The following is a 20,688-nucleotide window of genomic DNA, read 5'->3' as shown; positions in this document are numbered from 1 at the left end:
CCAATTATCGTAGCATAAATCACACCGAAACGCATATGATTCATGTGCAATTGCCGTTCGTCTACCGGACAAAGCAAATTTTCCACATAATAAAACCTTGTCTATCAAAGGTTCTACCCACCCTTATCTGACTGAGAAAACAGACAGTAAAAGGCAGAGGGAGTAACAATTATGATGAATCAGGGGCTAAGATCGGACTACTTGTATGTGCTCCGAACGGGCGATGGCGACAAGTGAAACAACTGTAAGTAATAGCGAGTGACAAAAGGTCCCTCTCCAGACGAGGCAGATTTCAATTTCAATGTCATACCCCTAATCAATGCAAAGTGTTTGTATATCCATAGAGATATCCAAGCGGTTCAACTGTGACTGCATCCCAGTTATACTGGGACTGATACTGACTTAGCAGCTCATTCCGATTCACTAACCAGCGTGTAGAAATGTATGATTACTTTGAGACACTCAGCCATCGATGTCTGAAGGCAGATGTGGAAAGCACTTTTCTATGTTCATAATGGTATGATGACGGTCGGCAGTTTAGTAAATAGCGCGGGACGCTTGACAATTGCGGCTACAGACAGGGATTTTCCTGCCGGAGATTGGCATAAGGAGAAATCCGTAACATCTGTTCCGCTGTTTGCGATGTGAGGTTAACGATATGATTTTTGCTTTGTTTTTGTCAATTGCAAAACACACAGACCACTGCGCGATATTGTATGTTTCATGCAGAAATTCACCCTTATTGAACCCTTCGCTCACGTAGTATTCCTATTAGAATGACATTTGAGTGACATTCGCAAATTAATATCTGAATTTCTGACACAAGCAGGATAAAAATAATATAACAAGAGTGGCGCCATCAAAACTAATGTTTTGAAATATGAGATTGATGTTACAGGTAACTTTAACCGGTTTTGCAGTGATTTCATATTCATTTTTTTTTTGGGATAAGAGCTAAAAATTTCTTCTATACTTATGACTTTTGTTTCGCATCAGAACAAACGATTTCACCTGCTTTCAAACATTAAGAAGGTTGAGGAGCCGAATCTGATCTTGAACGCCAATCGTTTTAAATTTTCAGTTTTTTCTTCGCAAAGTGAATTGAAATATTCCCAACAGAACAATTCACTCAACTAAAATTGTAGTTGCACTGAGTTCCATGTTTCGAATGAAATGTAGGTACCGTTTTGACTCAAACTTAGAACGGTCTCAAACTTCGAACACTTTAGAATGAAAACCACATTATTATAGCTAGAGTAATCAAAAGTATGATTATTATATACCATTTCGTTCCTCGGAATGTCATGTATAGCTCTTCACTATGGGGCCATTCCCAGGGAACCAGCAGGCGTTGAAAAAAGTAACAGTCAGTGTTGGGACGGTTTGCCTATCTATCTCTTAGTAATTACATGGAAGTGTTCGGAATTTGAATCAAAACCTAGGTTTGAATTCTCGTTAATTTAATAAACAAAACTTGTTTGAATCTATATAAATACCACTTAATTGCAACAAAAATAAATTAACCAACATAGTAAACCTTTGAGATCGACGAAAAAAAATATTTTTCGTTGATTTTTTAGTGCAAGAAGTTACATCATAGCTTAAGTGTTCGAAATTTGATGCATTACGGTATATGTTAAACAGCGGTCGAAAGAAAAGCTACCACAAATTGATCTGCTACCGTGCGCGGTAAAACATGCAGTATGAAATGTTGGAAAAATCCAATTGCTTTCATTTTTTTTCTTCCGTGTCGTTGGCTGACTTTTCCAAATTGTTTTATTGTTCTAACTATGGCGTTATACTAATATCAATTGCATAAATTAAAAATAAAAACATGCCAGCAACATAAATAACGTTCAGTATAATAAAAGTTGGTTATTTATTTTGGCGAAACCGACATTTTATTCACTTCTGGTTTTCGTTCACGACTGGCTTACAGGAGAACAGTTTAAAAGTGAACAGAGAAATTGAAAGCAGCAAATATGTTTGCTTCCAACGTTCGCACGCAATTTGTTTCATTTGTTTCGATTGTAAATCTAAATCAATTTCGCCATCCACCCGACTGGAATGAATGAAAAAGGGGTTGATATTGCCTGTATAAAGTTGTTTATATTCGTTCAATAAATTGAACAGCAAAGGTTCAGAAAACATGTCCAGCGACGAAATCACCAGTTAATTTGTAATTTACGCGAAACACGCAAGGACTCGAACACAACCGTAGGCGAACATGGAATAGAAAATTCAAGCAAGAAAATTTTCATATTTTAATACTACCTGGGTTATGTCATTTTGATATTTTATTAATCAGAAAATGAACCGAGCTTTTAAATCGTTACAAGTTACTGCAATCAGGCCGCATGTTACCAGAGCGAACACAACCTGAAGTGACTAAGTAGCATGAAGTGTTTTGAGTTTTGCAGGTATCAACCTTCACTTTTATAAACTTAACGCCTGGATAAAAAGGGTGCCAGTTTACGAAGGGAGTTTTTTCTGTAATATAAAACTAACTTAATTTAGATCAAACAACTTTGGTTTAGGCAGCAGCTGGAAACTTTTTGTGACCTGTCTTAAGACAAGACTGCAAAACACACGCTACATCGTGTGACTTGAAACATGCTCCATTACCAGGTTCAGTAATTAATACGTGATTGCGCTTTAAACTAGAATGACGTTCTACTGATGAGCAAAAAATTGATACCAACACAAAAAACAACGTATTTTTAAGTCTTTCTTATTCAAATTACACTGTACAAGTAGAACTCGAGTATCCGGAGTTTGAACAATATTTTGCTCCGAATTAAATCGAATTAATCGAAGCGATTTTATGATTATATTTTTCATTAACTTTATATACATACATACATACATACATACATACATACATACATACATACATACATACATACATATATACATACATACATACATACATACATACATACATACATACATACATATATACATACATACATACATACATACATACATACATATATACATACATACATATATACATACATACATACATACATACATACATACATACATACATACATACATACATACATACATACATACATACATACATACATACATACATACATACATACATACATACATACATACATACATACATACATACATACATACATACATACATACATACATACATACATACATACATACATACATACATACATACATACATACATACATACATACAAACGTACATACATACATACATACATACATACATACATACATACATACATACATACATACATACATACATACATACATGCATACATACATACATACATACATACATACATACATACATACATACACACGCACCGATTTATACAGTTATTTCTTGAAGTACAGTTAAAAGCTGTTGTTGACAGTTATGCACGACAGGGAAAACACAGAAACAAGTGTTTTTAATGTGTTCATCACAGTTACACTGTGAGAGGCATCCGCGGAATAAGGGTGAAATCGCGTTCGCCAAACATTCGCTGACTTTATTGAATTGTTAAAAACGCAGCGCTCAGTAGAGATTCGAGAGCGTAAGAATATTTAGAACCCTTTCGAATTGCATGGTAGGTATCGTGATTTCAGAACAGCAACCCTTCTTTATTTTGTTGGAGCTTCGAATTTGTTAGCCTCTGTTTATAGTAAGAAAATTTCGATTCGCTAATTTGTTGTATACGGGGTGTCAGTTGGTCTTATTTTGAGTTTAATTTCAATTTTGCCATATGTTACCAAACCTTTTGAAAGCCAAAAGTAATAACTGGAAAATGGATTTCGATCCAGTTTCCACGTCGCTGCATAGCTGACTGAAGCTATTTGACATTCTCGTTAAACAGATTTTTGCTTGTACCGACATATATTTACTGTTGTACATATTAATCTAATTCTAGTTCGGAGAAGCGCGTGCAGTCGATGACATTTACATCGTAAAACTGCTGTTCCGTTCAAGTTGCCATCAATCAGATTAGAAGTTTGAAACAATTTGCTAGTGAAACCTGCGTACGTTCGCTCGACATATTCATCTCTCAGTCCCTTGACGTGTTTGACTAATGCGACATCCGTCTGCGGATTAGACGTCAACTGAAATGTTTCTTCGCGATATACGCTTTGGTAAAGTGCCGAGGGTCATCCACCTTCGTGAAAATCGCTTCGATACGTTTAATGAAAAGGATAGAGGGGAGTTAATTCGTTGGGTTGTTGCATGTTGAATTTGCTACTGTCACGTGCATTTATAGATACGCGTCGACAATCAAATCATCAACGTAATTCACCCTTCTTATTTCGGTTACTTGAGACAATCCATTGGAAAGTCAAATGCTCGTTCACTCCAGGTATGTAGCTAGGGTTAAATATCAAGCCAGTTATACGAGTAACAAGAAAAAGAACAGCTGGAAACAGAAAATATTTTTTATGTTCAAATTCAACCTGAATCGCACGAACCCATATATGTATGGCTACAAGTCTGGCTTGCTATATTACGATTGACTGGGCAGCAGGCGTCATACAAACATCAACAGCTAAACCCGCACACGTGACCTATATCAATAGAGTGCACAATATATGCGTTCTGTTATAGCAGATTGTTACTCCAATGAATAATATTTTTGAATACAGGGGAAGAATGTTGTTGATGAATTACGTTTGGTTATGTTCACCCATAATCATTTTCAGTGATACGTTGTACATAAGAAGTCTAAATACTGCTTCGAATGCCAGTGAGTGACACATTCATGTATTGAAAACTTTCAACGAAAAAAAGTATGAAATGTTTCCGATGTAGTGGCTTCTTTAATGTTTTGGATTAACGAATCAATTGTATTTTTATTTTTTTTCCAAGTTTCGTACTTCTTTTTCCGATTTTCTCGAGATATTCTTATTTTTGCTTGTAAAACTAATTTCAACGGGAGAGACATGCCGTATGCTCATTGAGTTCGCTCCTCTGAGCGAGTGGTAATGGGTTCAAATCAAAGTTTTTACGATATCAAATATTTAAAAGGTGATGTCTGAGCTAATTTTTGGCTTTGTATAACAAACCGAAATAAAATCGATGGAACGATGATCGAATGAGAGCAAAACAAGTATTTTTTCTCGTGAACTAAAATTAACAGGTTTGAATCTGAAATATCGTTTTTTTTTTCATTATTTGGGCTTCAAATAGTGAGTTGGCAAACTGGAACGAGCTTGATGCTTGGAGAAGGTTAAGTATGCCGCACCGGAAAACAATATGTTACAAATAACATAAAAGATAATACGAATCGGAACAATCGGTTTAAACCTAGCCAACGAAAAAAAAAAAAAAAAATTGGACATTAGGGGCATGGAACTGCGAGTTGATGTTCTTTCCGGAATGCGACTGAATAATCGGACGGCTACTTTTCAACCAGAGTTATGGCATCACCAGCGAGCTGGGAACCGGCTTCATTGTACTGGGTAAGATGCGTCTACACGTGATAAGTCTCAGCCGATCAACGCAGGGATTGAGAATAACGGACTGGTTCTTCAACTACATCGTCCTCAACGCGCATTGCCCACATGGAGAGAGATCCGACAACGAGAAGGAAGTGTTCCACGCGCAGCAGGAGCAGGTCTACGATAGCTGCCCGCAACGGGATGTGAAAATTGTCATCGGATATGTATGCATACACTTGAAACTCTGACCGAATATTAAACAACTACGGGACACCGGGGTTGCACAGAAAAATACGCAGCAGCTGGAAGCAGCGGTGTACGCTTAAGAACAGCCTGGCGCAGCTTCTGTGGTCGATGGTTGAAGGAACATTCGAGCCACTATAGACGAAAGCAACAGTTAGTCGAGGAGAAGAACCTAACACAGGTGAGAATACTGCAAACCCGTACGTGAGCGAAAATGGAATGATGCTGACTAGCATGAAACAGGTAAAATTCAGTTCAACGAGAAATACCTAAATTAATCCACCTAGCGGTCAGACCAAGCCTTTCTCATTCGTACTTATTATTTGTTAAAATAGATTTACACGACACACTTCATTTCAGAAAAAAATACCCCTTGATAATATTTGCTGGATTTATTTATCACTCTAAAATAACAAATCATTGGTAGCAGTAAAACCATACCGAACATTTAAAACATAATCTTCAAACAAATATGAATATGCATTGACACATGCGAATAACATGAAATAAATATGTTTCAAATATATGACACGAAACCCCTTTCTAGGAGAAAGGCATAAAGCGTCAATAAGAGGACCAAAATTGGGCATGTATGGAAGAGGTTCGCTCAGCTAACACTCGGCAGCTCTACGAGAAGCTGAACAGTTTCCGCAAAGGCTACGTGTCACAAGCCGATATGTGCAGGAGCTCTGACGACTGGTGTGAGGTGATCGAAAAGTGGAAGCAACATTCCGATGAACATCTGATCACCTGAACGGCGAAGCAGTAGAGCGCGTCAACGATATGGTGATTGATTCTGGTGCATGAGCAGAAGACAACAGGATTATAGCTCCTCATCTCCTGGAAGTAGATGAGGAGGTTGGCCGACTGAAAACAACAAAGCTGATAGAATAAACCAATTTCCCACATGTAAGAACGGTGCACTGGATCATTGTCAACCTGCAAAAAGCTGGTGTGCTGCAATTTTCGGAAAATTACCTTGCTGAACGCCGCCTACAAAATACTCTTCCAAATACTTTTTAATCGACTATCAACGTTTGCGAACTAGTTCGTGGGACATTACCAGACGGGAGTTATAAGAGCCTGTGCCACCACGGATCAGATATTCGCGGTTCGGTAGATTATGTAGAAATGCCGCGAATAAAACTTGTCTACTTACCTATCACCTATTCTATGGCAAATTATGCACAAGTGCGGATTTCCAGACGAACTAACTCCATTCATCAAAACGACGAAGGATCTAGTGATGCGTGTAGTTCGAGTTTTGGGGGCACTCTCAGTCGCATTCAAAGCTCGAATAGATTTGTTGAAAAGTGATGGATTAATAGAGCGGGGATTGACACGAGTGGCACGATATTTGAAAAGTCCGTCGATATCGCTGTCAGGCAGAGAACAGACGTTCACCTTATTTTCAAAGGATGTGTAAAAATCATTTCATTTTAAATGTAAGTGGTAAGTATCTCGCTACATGGAGCTCAAGTCGCTTACAAACCAAGCACTGATATTGATAAAATATCGATGTGGCAACATTTATGTAGTGCAACATGGGGGCAAGAAGGATGTCGCTAGTGTTCTAATGTATTTTGATTCAAATTTTTACAATATTTTTTTATTTTTTTTTTATAAGATCATGGATGTCTTTTCTCTGTGATTATATTTTTAATTATTTTTTAGCCTGCAGTGTATATTGTCTTTGGAAGATCTCCCAGATGGTCTCGAGGTACGATGCTGGCCTAGCAAGCCAGTTTTCGTATGTTCGATTCTCGGCTCGGGAGAGACTGTTAGTGTCAGTAGGATCGTAGCGCTAGCCCCGCAATTGTACTGTACACTAAACAGTTGGTTGCGAAGTCTGTGTATAACAAACAGAAGGTCAAGTTTCGAATCGGAATGTAGCACCAAGGCTTTGCTTTGGATTTTTATTTTCTTTGGAAGCGCAGGACTGCTATCTACAGCAATACACTTTACCAATCAGACGAAAGCCGTGGTGGCTTGTGCTGTACCAAGAAGTTGTCGCCATGTTGCTCAATTTTTGGGCTGTTTCGTCAGTTATGGTCCCTGTGGTTCTGTGGTTAGCGATGGCGGTCGGCTAGCTCTCCCACACGGTTGTGATATCGGGTTCGATTCCCGGTCAGGTCGAGGATCTTTTCGAGCTGGAAATTTTCTCGACTCAGCACTGGGGCACGGTGTATCGTTGTACCTATCCTACAATATGCAAAATGTGCTGAAAACAATATCGATTACGAATTCTTTCAACTAATCGATCAACTACGAGACCGCATAAGCTCCCCAAGCTAGCATGCGATATTGTTTGTTCGTCAGTTCCCCAGACGTCTCACCAACCGGAAGTCTCCTTCTATTTGGGCGAGCCATTGTGCACGCTGCGCCCCTCTAATTCTGGTGCCGGCAGGGAAGTATGCATGATTTCCAGCCTGAATGCGTCTTTGGATCTCTTTGCTGGTGTTATTGTCGGTAGTCACTAATGACTCCAAATACACGAACACGTCGACCAGCTCATCGTAGTCTACAGAGACTTGAGTTGGGAGGCTGATGTTGTTTTCCTTGGAGCCTCTCGCTCGCATGTATTTAGTTTTCACACACATTTATTCGCAATCCCATTCGTCCGGCTCCGGCTTTCAGTCGGGCGTAAGTTTCCTCCGCCGTCGCAAAGTTACGTGTTATGATGTCAAAGTCATCCACGAGGCCCAGAAGCTAAACAGCCCATCGTGTCGATGCCTGCTCTCCGGTTCGCTTTTGAACAGCCAACAGGAAAGCCCATCACCTTGTCTTAATCCTCTGCGTAATTCGAAGAGTATCCCCGAAACACGCACGTAGCACATCGGATGCGCCATGATGGCCTAGATCAATCGAGTCAGTTTATTCGGGAATCCGTTGTCATGCATGATCTGCCAGACCTGTTCTCGATCGACTGTATCATAGGCCGGTGTGAAGTTGATGAAGATGTGATGTGTGATGTGACGTTTTACTCGCGACATTTTTATAAGATCTGTCGGATTGAGACCTATGAAGCCCGCTTGGTACTGGTCCACGAACCTCCTGGTTAAAGGTGATAGACGACGGAACAGAATCTGTAAGAGTATTTTGTAGACGGCATTGTCAGGCGAGATACCACGGTAGTTGAGACACTCCAGCTTGTCACCCTTCTTGTAGATGGGGCAGACGATTCCCTCCATTCACTCGTCTGGCAGTTTTTCCCCCTCCCAAATCCTGGAAATGACCAGTTGCAGCGCTCTAGCCAGCGCCTCTCTCCAATATTTAACGAGCTCACTCGGCAGTTCGTCTTTGCCTGCGACTTTGTTGTTCTCCAACCTTTCGATCCCACAAAGAACATCTTGAACATCGGGGGTTGGTACTATGTCATCTGTTTCTGGTTCTCCTAGGTCAGCACCTGCTGTACTTCTGTTTACTGTATCACCATTCAGGTGTCCATCGAAATACTCTTTGCACCTGTCGACCACCTCGCTGGCATCCGTGAGAATGTTGCCATCTATCGTTGCACATGTCGCCTTGCTGCACATAGCCTCTGCGAGACTGGTTTACCCTCTCACAGAACTTCCGCGTATCACTTGCACGGCTGCTCCAGTTCCCCATGTTCAGGGTCCTCTTGCTAGCGTTTCTTTTGTCTGAGAATCGTGGTCATGTCGTTTTGTGCCCGTTTGTAATTGACCTTGTTCTCTCCCGTTGACCTGCCCAGGTAAATCGCCCGGGACCGGTTTTTCTCATTCACCGCTGCCTCGCACTCCCCGTCGTACCACTCGGTGCTTCCTCTCCTAGTATCGCCGTTGCGGTCTCCCCGAGAGCTATGCGAATGCTGCACCAGCCGTCCTCGAGAGTCGATGCGCCAAGCCCCTCAGTCGTGGGTAGTACCACTTCGAGCTGTTGCGCGTATTTCTCCGTAGCCTGGAAGTCCCGGAGCTGGTTAATGTTGAGTCGCAGCGCTCGGTGATGTCGCGCGTGGTATACGGTCGGCAGTCTTGAGCGCCAAGATACCGCAACTAGATAGTGGTCCGAGCCAATATTCGCATTGCGATTGGTGCGTACGTGTATATTGTCTGAGAAGAATCGGCCGTTGATGAGAACATGGTCAATTTGGTTTGCTGTGCATTGGTCGGCAGATTTCCAGATGGTTTTGTGGGTGTCCTTTCGGAGAAGAAAGTACTTTGGATTGCCAGTCGCTCACTTCTATTTCGGCTTGTTTTCATTTTTCATTTAGTTTCATCTGTCTAATTGCGCCTGTATTTTGAAAACAATGTAGATCCGCCTTTTACTGTCGCCTGTTTTCAAATTAATGCGCAATCATCCCGTTGCTTCCAAACGATGAAAAGAGGCTAATTCCAAACTATCTTTTGTTTTGAGTAAACTATTCTATCCCTTTCCGACCGAGCCCACACAATTGTGTAGGTAAAAAATGACTGATAACAAAACCTTAATCGAAGCAAGTCCTATATAAAAACACTTGCTTGCTCCTTTTTTTATTTTTCGTAGCAGCTGCGATGTTGACACTAGCGGTGTGAAAAATAAAACAACGAATAGAACGTTCAAAAAGCGAGAGAGAAGGTTTTGTTTAACCGTCTAGTGACTCTAGACGGTCTCCAGTTGAACCTCTAGAAAGCTTCAATAAGAACTTAAAAAATGTTTATAAAGCTTCGAAGTGATTTTTTCGAAGTCCGTCTAAAAATTAATTCGGGCACTAGAGGGTTAAGTCACCTTCTACCTACGCAATTATATAGGCCCGGTCGGAAAGGGCTATCGCACTTTACTAGAAACTTGATTGATATGATTCTATCGATTCTTCTGAAAGAAAACATTCTTTCCATGAATTTTCTCAGGCTTTTAAAAGCTGATGATGTAATGAAACAATTTGTTTACATTTTGTTAGTTCTTCTCTAATCGCGAATCACTACGGATTTATTTTGAAATCACGTTTTGCTAATATAAACCAATTAGGCTTTGCTATTTCCTTCTACCAAAATAAGTCACTCATAAGGCCCAAACACGTTGCGGCAATTCGACAGTTGGCCCATACATTTTTTGTCAACGACAACGTCAACGAAACGCAAGCGTACTTTGTGCTTAGGCTTTTATAGTTAAGATATTGCCAATAATATAAAGTGCGGAATACAATGAACACCAGGGCAATATTATGATTGATCAAAAGTTCTGGTCGCAATAGTAAGTCCTTAAAGATGAACAAAAAAACATTCTAAGCTTAAATAACTTAAGCTTCGGTTATGATTAGAGATATTTATACTTAGGTGGTTTATGTTTTTCTGTTTTTTTGACACAGACTTCTCATCGTGTACAACGTGTTAGTGTACAAGAAAACTGATTTGTTTGGCTATACCTATACTAGTTTTTGTATGTCATTTGTAACGTGATTTAATAAAAATATACCGCTTTCTTACGATTTTTAAATCACGGAATGAAACTGCTCGAAATCTACCCGAAATCGCTTGAAAGACAGCTCGCCCATACACTAATGTATACACTCAAAATAATTTTCACTTCATTGTTATGTGAAATTTCCTGTACGTATTCATTTTCTGTCATTTTGCATGATTTATGTGACAAACATACCATCTACGTGAAAATCACATGCGTACTGTTTTATCACGTAGCATCTACGTCAACTTGGCAACGTCAAATAGAAAAAAGTATCCGTGCGGAAAAACACAGAAATCAAAATGGCGAAACTGTTGTCTGATTCAGTCTTTGAACATAATAAGGAATTTCTCGATGGCTTGCCAATAAGTGGGCTTCAGAAAAACCATGAGAATCCGACATCGAGTTTACGGATTTTACACAGATTCAGTTCAAAGGGAAATCACCTGAACATAAACAGTTGCAGCTAATAGGTGGATATTTGATTTTGCCAGGAAAGTATGTCATGACTCTGTTCCTGCGCAAAACTTTGTTCGCGATACGTCTCCGGGCCACGACGCGATAGAATCACCTTTCACGTTGGCAGAATTTTCAGTTGCCCTCTTGTCCTGTAACAATAACGCGCCTGGTTTTTTTTTCCTTGGTGCTACATTCCGATTCGGAACACGACCTTCTGTTTATTATACACAGACTTCGCAGCCAACTGTCAAGCCAACTGTACGGACAATTGCGGGGCTAGCGCTACGATCCTACTGGAACTAACAGTCTCTCCCGAGCCGGGACTCAAACATACGACGACTGGCTTTTTAGGTCAGCATCGTAACTCGAGACCAGCTGAGAGGGTTAACGCGCCTGGGTTAGATAGGATCAAATTTCACTTGTTGAAGAATCTACCCGGCAATGCTAAGAGGCGCTTGTTGAATTTGTTCAATAAGCTCCTGGAGCAAAATATTGTACCGCAGGATTGGAGGCAAGTGAAGGTGATCGCCATCCAAAAACTCTTATAGGCCGATTGCAATGCTATCCTGTATCCGAAAATTGATGGAGAAAATAAAGCATATGCATTTTACGCAAGGTGATTTGGCAACAATTCGCATTAGCTACATGGGTCTTCCCCAGGGCTCATGTTTAAGCCCTCTCTTTACATGTTTTATGTGAATGACATTGACGCATGGCTGGCAAATTTATGCACGATAAGACAATTTGCAGTCGACAGCGTGGTCTATGTTACAGGAGCCAAAGCTGCCGATTTGCAAGGACCATTGCAAGATACCTTGGACAATTTGTCTGCTTGGGCTTCACAGCTAGGTATCGAATTCTCTCCGGGGAAGACTGAGATAGTAGTTTTTTTCTAGGAAGCGCGAGCCTGCTCAGCTCGACTTACAGTTAATGGGTAAAACGATTTCTCAGGTTTTGGTATATAAATATCTTGGTGTCTGGTTTGATTCAAAGGCACCTGGGGATGTCACGTCCGGTATTTGATGAAAAAATGTCAACAGCGAGTAAATTTTCTCCGGACAATTACTGGATCATGGTGGGGCGCCCACCCAGGAGAACTTATACGGCTTTACCAAACAACGATATTGTCGGTGCTTGAGTACGGGTGTTTCTGCTTCCGCTCCGCTGCAAACACCCATTTAATCAAGCTGGAACGATTGCAGTATCGTTGTTTGCGTATTGCCTTAGGTTGCATGCATTCGACCCATACGATGAGTTTGGAAGTTTTGGCGGGCGTTCTCCCATTAAATGACCGCTTTTGGGATCTGACTACTCGTATTCTCATCAAATGTGAGGTTTTGAACCCCTTGGCAATTGAAAATTTCGATAGGCTAGTTGAACTTAATTCGCAAACCCGTTTCATGACTGTGTATTTCAATCACATGTCTCAAAGTATAAATCCTTCCTCATACATCTCCAATCGTGTCAACTTGTTAGATACCTTTGTTTCTAATGTGTTTTTCGATACAGCGATACATGATAGAAGACACTCGTGGAATCCCGGATCACTTGCGCGTGCAGCGGATCCCTAAAATATTTTATATCAAACATAAAAACATCAACTGCGACAATGCGTTTAATACCGACGGATCACTTCTCAACGGGTCCACTGGCTTCGGTATCTTCAACAATAATTTTACCGCCTCGAACAAGCTCAATAATCCTGCTTCTGTTTACGTCGCAGAATTGGCTGCATTTCAGTATACCTTAGGGATTATTGAACTTCATCTTTACGGACAGTCTCCGTTCTACTGAGGCTCTCCGATCGATGAAGGATGTAAGGCACTCTACGTATTTCCTGGGGAAAACACGGGAACATCTGAGTGCTTTATCCGAAAAATCTTCTCAGATTACCCTTCTCATTGTTACATTCCGGGCAATTAGAAAGCGGACACCTTGGCTAAGGTGGTCGCAACAAACGGTGATATTTACAACAGACCCTACAATGAATTTTTAAAATTTTCACGTCAGAGTACACTTGTCAACTGGCAGACCTCGTGGGATAAGGGCTACCAAATCTTGGTCTCGGGGGTTGGATGTAGGACGAGATTTCATTCGCATGATGTTTTGGATTATGTCCAACCACTACGGGTTAGATGCACATCTCCTGCGTATTGGGCTGGCGAGCAGTAATCATTGCGTTTGTGGATCGGGGTATCAAGACATTGAACACGTGGTTTGGGTGTGTGCTGAATTCCGCGGCGCCAGATCTCTACTTTTGGATACCCTCAGGGCCCGAGGAATACAGCCCTATGTGCCAGTTCGCGATATCTTTGCTCAGCGAAACTTGCCATACATGCTACATATTTATAGCTATTTGAAGAGCATCAAGGTGCCCATTTAACAGCGAAAAGAATCTCGGATAAAAAAAGCATGTTAGTTTTAGTATTAGATTTAGTTTCAGCTCGTAGTCGGCAGCGAGGATAAAAAATTTGCCTTTAACTTATAAGATATTTTAGACCATAAAGCATTAGATTTAATTGGTTCCGTAAAATATTAATTTGTATTGTGCTGTGTCAAATAAACAGTGTGTGAACAAAAAAATGTTGCAGCTAACAGTAATTATCGCCGGCGAATGTCGCAAAATCATTTTGTCATTTTGTATGTGGTTATGTCGTCTAATTCTTTTAAGAATTAACGATTTTGCACGCCCGTGCGACTTATCAAGCAACATATTTGGATAATTTCCAAAAACTATTCCCAGTCTCTCAAAAATTTGGGAAATCACAATTGAAAATTATACGTTGTATAAAACGTAGTATCTATCAGACAATCAAATAATTTTCACTTTACCGGTAGTTGAATTCTACGTGAAACTGACATGAAATGCATATATTTACTGAATAAGATTCATAGGATTAATCATTTCACCAGTTTACGATGAATTCAAATGACAATCACATAGAATCTACGTGCAAATGACAGTGGAAAATATTCACATAACTTTTCATAATTACCGTGAAACGTTTATTCGAAGGATAACCCAAATACGGGACCAGGCCTATGACTTTACTGATACTCGCAGCCCCAAATCGTTTGAAAGAGTATCTAATGTAGGGGAAAGTAGGCAAAGACGGACACTGCGGGTAAGATGGACACTTTTAATATTTCACAAACTAGAATGTATTATGAGAGTTGAGTGATGCGAATACCTTCTTTATAGTGTGTTAATGCTTTTGAGTTGCATTATCGGTTTTCAGCAACGAAACTGTCAAATTTGTAAGTAAAACAAACAATATTTTCGTGAACGCGCTATTTGATGTAATTTTTATTCCACGGAAAATAGTGAAAAACTCGTGAAAGTTAAGTGTTTTCCTTTTTTTTTCTTCATCTATAATTTATTTGACACGGCACAAATACAATTTAATGTTTAACGGCGCCAATTATATCTGGTAGCTTACTTTATAAAGTATCTTAATAACTAAAAGCAAATTTTTTATCCTCGCTGCCGACTACGAGTTGAAACTAAATCTAACTTAAAGCTAGAATGTTTTGCATTAAAAGCACTGATTTGTTGTTTGATGGTTTTCCATCGCCAAAGGTAAGCAGCATATTGAATATGTTCCGCTGCTGGGCCAAGATATTACGGACTGGCATATTGGGTTGTCTCCCTCGGGACCTGAGAGTATCGTGCGGGTCTAGTTGCTGTTTCCGGATCCGGGGTCTTAACGTGTTCTTGTCGTTTGGTTGGATGTAGGCGGAAGGGAATAGGATTAAACTGGGGCGTGGATGGATTTCAGGAAAACGTATATAAGGGACATGTAGGATAGGTCACGGCTCGCCAAGACATCACGAACAGGAACAGCCGGCTGCCTATTTTCGGCCGGCAGGGAAGCTATTAATTTAGACCTGGCGTCACGGTGTACAGGGCATGACCAAACCACATGCTCTATGTCGTGATAACCCTCACCACAGGCACAGATACCACTTTCCCCGAGCCCAACACGACGGAGATGCGCGTCAAATCTATAGTGATTGGACAGAAGCCGGGACATCACGCAAATGAAATCCCGACCTACATCCAACCCCTTGAACCACGGGTTCGTCGATACTTTGGGGATTATGGAATGTAACCACCTTCCCAATTCCCCTCTGGTCCAAGCATTTTGCCAACTGATGATCGTATTCTGACGTACAAGTGCGAAAAATTCATTAAAAGCAATTGGTCTTTCATAAATATCACCGTTTGTTGCGCCCACCTTAGCCAAAGAGTCCGCTTTCTCATTGCCCGGTATCGAGCAGTGAGAAGGGACCCACGCTAAGGTAATCTGATACGATTTTTCGGATAAAGCACTCAGATGTTCCCGTATTTTCCCCAGGAAATACGGAGAGTGCTTAACATCTTTCATCGATCGGAGAGCCTCAATGGAACTGAGACTGTCCGTAAAGATGAAATAATGGTCCGTGGGCATTTTTTCGATAATCCCTAGGGTGTACTTAATTGCAGCCAATTCTGCGACGTAAACAGAAGCAGGATTATCGAGCTTATGGGAGACGGTTAAATTGTTATTGAAAATACCGAAGCCAGTGGACCCATCAAGAAGTGATCCGTCAGTGTAGAACATATTGTTGCAGTTGATGTTTCGATATTTATTGGAAAAAAATTTGGGGATCTGCTGCACGCGTAAATGATCCGGGATTCCACGAGTTTCTTCTATCATGGATGTATCGAAAAACACAGTAGAATCAGAAGTATTTGATAAGTCGACACGATTTGGAATATTCGAAGAAGGGTTAATATTTTGGGACATGTGATGGAAATACAATGTCATAAAACGGGTTTGAGAATTAAGTTCGATTAACCTTTCAAAATTTTCAATCACGGGACGGTTCAAGACCTCACATTTGATAAGAATACGAGAAGACAGGCTCCAAAAGCGGTTTTTCAATGGTAGTACTCCAGCTAAGACCTCCAAACTCATCGTATGGGTCGATTGCATGCAACCTAAGGCGATACGCAAACAACGATATTGTATTCGCTCCAGTTTGATCAGATGTGTGTTTGCTGCGGAGCGGAAGCAGAAACACCCGTATTCAATAACAGACAATATCGTTGTTTGGTAAAGCCTTATAAGGTCTCCTGGATGGGCTCCCCACCATTGTCCGGTTATTGTACGAAGAAAATTCACTCTTTGTTGACATTTTTTCATCAGATACCTCACGTGACAACCCCAGGTGCCTTTAGAGTCGAACCAGACACCAAGATATTTGTGTACCAAAACCTGAGAAATCGTTTTACCCATTAATTGTGTTTGAAGCTGAGCAGGTTCATGCTTCCTTGAAAAAACTACTATCTCAGTCTTCTCCGGAGAGAATTCGATACCTAGCTGTAAAGCCCAAGCAGACAAATTGTCCAAGGTATCTTGCAATGGTCCTTGCAAATCGGCAGCTTTGGCTCCTGTAACAGAGATTACACTGTCGTCTGCAAGTTGTCTTATCGTGCATGAATTTGCCAGACATTCGTCGATGTCATTTACATAAAAGTTGTAAAGAAGGGGGCTTAAACATGAGCCCTGGGGAAGACCCATGTAGCTAATGCGAAAAGTTGCCAAATCGCCGTGCGTAAAATGCATGTGCTTTTCGGACAACAAATTGTGCAAAAAGTTGTTTAAAATTGGAGAAAATCCTTGTCGGTGAAGTTTGCCCGAAAGAATGTCAATAGAAACGGAATCAAAAGCCCCCTTAATGTCCAAGAACGCAGACGCCATTTGTTCTTTGCGAGCATGCGCCAGCTGAATATCTGTTGAAAGCAACGCAAGACAATCATTCGTCCCTTTGGCACGGCGGAAGCCAAATTGAGTACCCGATAGTAGGCCATTTGATTCGACCCAATGGTCTAAACGACGGAGTATCATTTTTTCCATCAATTTCCGGATACAGGATAGCATTGCAATCGGCCTATAAGAGTTGTGATCAGAAGCTGGTTTCCCTGGTTTTTGGATGGCGATCACCTGCACTTGCCTCCAATCCTGCGGTACAATGTTTTGCTCCAGGAACTTATTGAACAAGTTCAACAAGCGCCTCTTGGCATTGCCGGGTAGATTCTTCAACAAGTTGAATTTGATTCTATCTAACCCAGGCGCGTTATTGTTACAGGACAGGAGGGCAACTGAAAATTCTGCCATCGTAAAAGGTGATTCTATCGCGTCGTGGCCCGGAGACGCATCACGAACAATATTTTGCTCAGGAACAGAGTCCGGACATACTTTCCTGGCAAAATCAAATATCCACCTACTTGAAGACTCCTCGCTTTCGTTGACCGTTACGCGATTCCGCATTCTTCGGGCTGTGTTCCAAAGAGTGCTCATCGATGTCTCCCTCGACGTCTCGTTCACGAACCGACGCCAATATCCGCGTTTCTTTGCTTTAGCCAAGCTTTTAAGCTTGGTATCAAGCTCCGAATACCGTAAATAGTCGCCATACCTCCCTTCTGGTAGGCCAAAAACGCGTCGGATCTTTGCGTGTAGACATCGGAGCACTCTTGGTCCCACCACGGAGTGGGAGGCCGTTCTTTAATCGTTACGCCGGGATATTTCTTCGTTTGGGCTTGCAACGCGGCGTCGAGAATCAAGCCCGCGAGGAGGTTGTATTCTTCAAGTGGTGGATGATGTTGAATCGAATCGACCGCTTTTGAAATCATTTCCTCGATAATTTCCAATCGACATTCCGTGTGAGGTCATACGGAATGTCAACTGGTCGCATGCGAGTTGACCCGTTATTAATTGAAATAAGAATAGGCAAATGGTCGCTACCGTGAGGATCGAGGATTACCTTCCATGTGCAATCCAACCGTAGCGACGTCGAACAAAAGGATAGATCTAAAGCGCTTGGGCGCGCTGGAGGTTTCGGGATACGTGTCATTTCGCCGTTGTTTAAAATAGTCATGTCGAAGTCATCGCAAAGGTTATAGATTAAAGAGGAGCGGTTATCATTGTAAGGGGAACCCCAAGCCACGCCATGAGAGTTGAAGTCTCCCAAAATCAAACGTGGCGAGGGAAGAAGTTCTATTAAATCAAAGAGCAGCCATTGCCCAACCTGTGCTCTGGGAGGAATATATATTGAGGCAATACAAAGCTCTCTACCTTGTATTGTCATTTGACATGCGACAACTTCGATGCCTGGAATCGAGGGGAGGTTAATACGATAGAAAGAATAGCACTTTTTAATTCCTAAAAGTACTCCTCCATATGGGGTGTCTCGATCAAGTCGAATAATATTAAAATCATGGAAGTTGAGATCAATATTTGAAGTAAGCCAAGTTTCACAAAGGGAAAATGCATCGCATTTGTTTTTATTTATCAAAACTTTAAACGAATCAATTTTTGGTAAAATACTTCTACAATTCCACTGTAAGACAGAGATAGAATCCTTCATATACGCAGTTGAATTAGGCTTCGAAGGATACAATCGCTGCAAGGAGGGGCCATTGGGCAGTCAACTGCTTCAAAAATGATCTAACTGTTGGGAGAAATGCTGTAAGAAAAATTTTAATTGGATCGGGTACATTGAGAGTTTCAAAAATCCAGTCCACAATGTCAGAAAATTTCACTAATCCAGAGTTTGTTTCATCAACTGGATGTGCAAAAGGAATAACTGGGGTTTTAGATGTTCCTGGCAGTGCTGGGAACTCCTTCTGGGACTTTAAATTTGCAAGCCCAGGAGGAGTTTGCTTCGGTTTTTCCGCAGCACTGTTTGGTTTGCTTGTAACTTTCATTTCACTTTGAGAAATCTTAGGACCTTTTCTGGGAAGTTTAGGAGAGGAAATATTTTTCCTCTTTCTAGACTCCCCAGGATTGGCGTAAGATGTTCCCGCTGGTGAATCGTCAGAATCGGTTTCATCAGAGGACAACAGATCATAAGGGTTTGATGTAATGGGAGAAGTGGTAACGGTCTTCTTCAGCATCTCAGCGTAAGAACGCTTCGAACGCTCTTTGAGAGACCTCTTTATTTTATCCCTGCGCTGCATGTACACCGCACATGTCGAGAGCTCATGCTGACTCTCCCCACAGTGAATGCATTTTTCAGCATTTTTACTGCAGGAATCATCCGCATGATTCTCCCCACACTTGCCACAACGTGCCTTATTGCAGCAGTAGGCGGCGGTGTGGCCTAACTGCTTACAATTCAGGCAGTTCATGACGCGAGGAACATATAATCGCACAGGGAGACGAACCCGGTGGATCGAGACGTGGCTTGGTAGCGCTGACCCGGCGAATGTAACTCGGAACGAGTCTGACGGGGTGTATACTGTTTTGCCACCGATGATCGATGCTGACCGCAATTGCTTGCAGTCGAGCACCTTTACATCGGGACAGGTTTTGTTTTTAAAGCACCCTTTGGCACTTGCCAGTATACACTCGACGGACAGACTCGAATCGGTTATGACACCGTCGATCTCCACGTCTCGTGCGGGTATGTAAACGCGATACTCGCGTGTGAAGAGCTCAGAGCAAGCTATATCGTTGGCCTCTTTCAGGTTACTGACCACGACACGGAGCTTGTTAGGCCGGACCTTGGAAATTTCGGTCACGCCCTTGTACTCCTTCGTCAGGTCTTTAGAAATCTGCAAGAGGTTCAACTGTTTCGATTTCGGTCCCGCCTTTGGCCGAAAATAGACAGTATAGCTGCCCTGGGCTCCGTCTGGGTAAAGCCTGGGGCGAGGGGGGACTGAAGAATGAACAGGGGAGGGGGTAACAGAAGGGTCAGGGTCAGAGGGGTTCGGGGATGGTGACACGGGAGGCGAGGAATCTACATCCATCCCGCTAAGTCTAGCGCACTAGCGCCGACAAGAGCACGTACCTTTTTACTTCTCCCTTCCAGTAAGGTTGGTTGTCCGATCGTTCGAAGTTGCAGCCGTTACAGCCAGCAGCACCAATACAGCAGCACCAAACAGCCACCAGCAGCGAGCCAGGTGTGAGATCACTCCACACAGCGATACAACTCACTGTCAACTGATGGCTTCTTCTTTTTTTTCTTTTGTGTCTCGTCCACTGCTGTAGCACAATTCAGCCAGCAGCCAGATCGGCTTTCGCACCAGCTGGTAGTCACGATGCGAAACAGTTGCACAAAGGCGCGACCTTGAACCCGGATTTATTTCACTCGACCATG

Source organism: Wyeomyia smithii, chromosome 2 (assembly GCF_029784165.1).
Source record: "Wyeomyia smithii strain HCP4-BCI-WySm-NY-G18 chromosome 2, ASM2978416v1, whole genome shotgun sequence".
NCBI classification, from domain to species: domain Eukaryota; kingdom Metazoa; phylum Arthropoda; class Insecta; order Diptera; family Culicidae; genus Wyeomyia; species Wyeomyia smithii.
The sequence above is the reverse complement of the archived record's forward strand: the minus strand, read 5'-3'. Positions refer to the sequence as shown.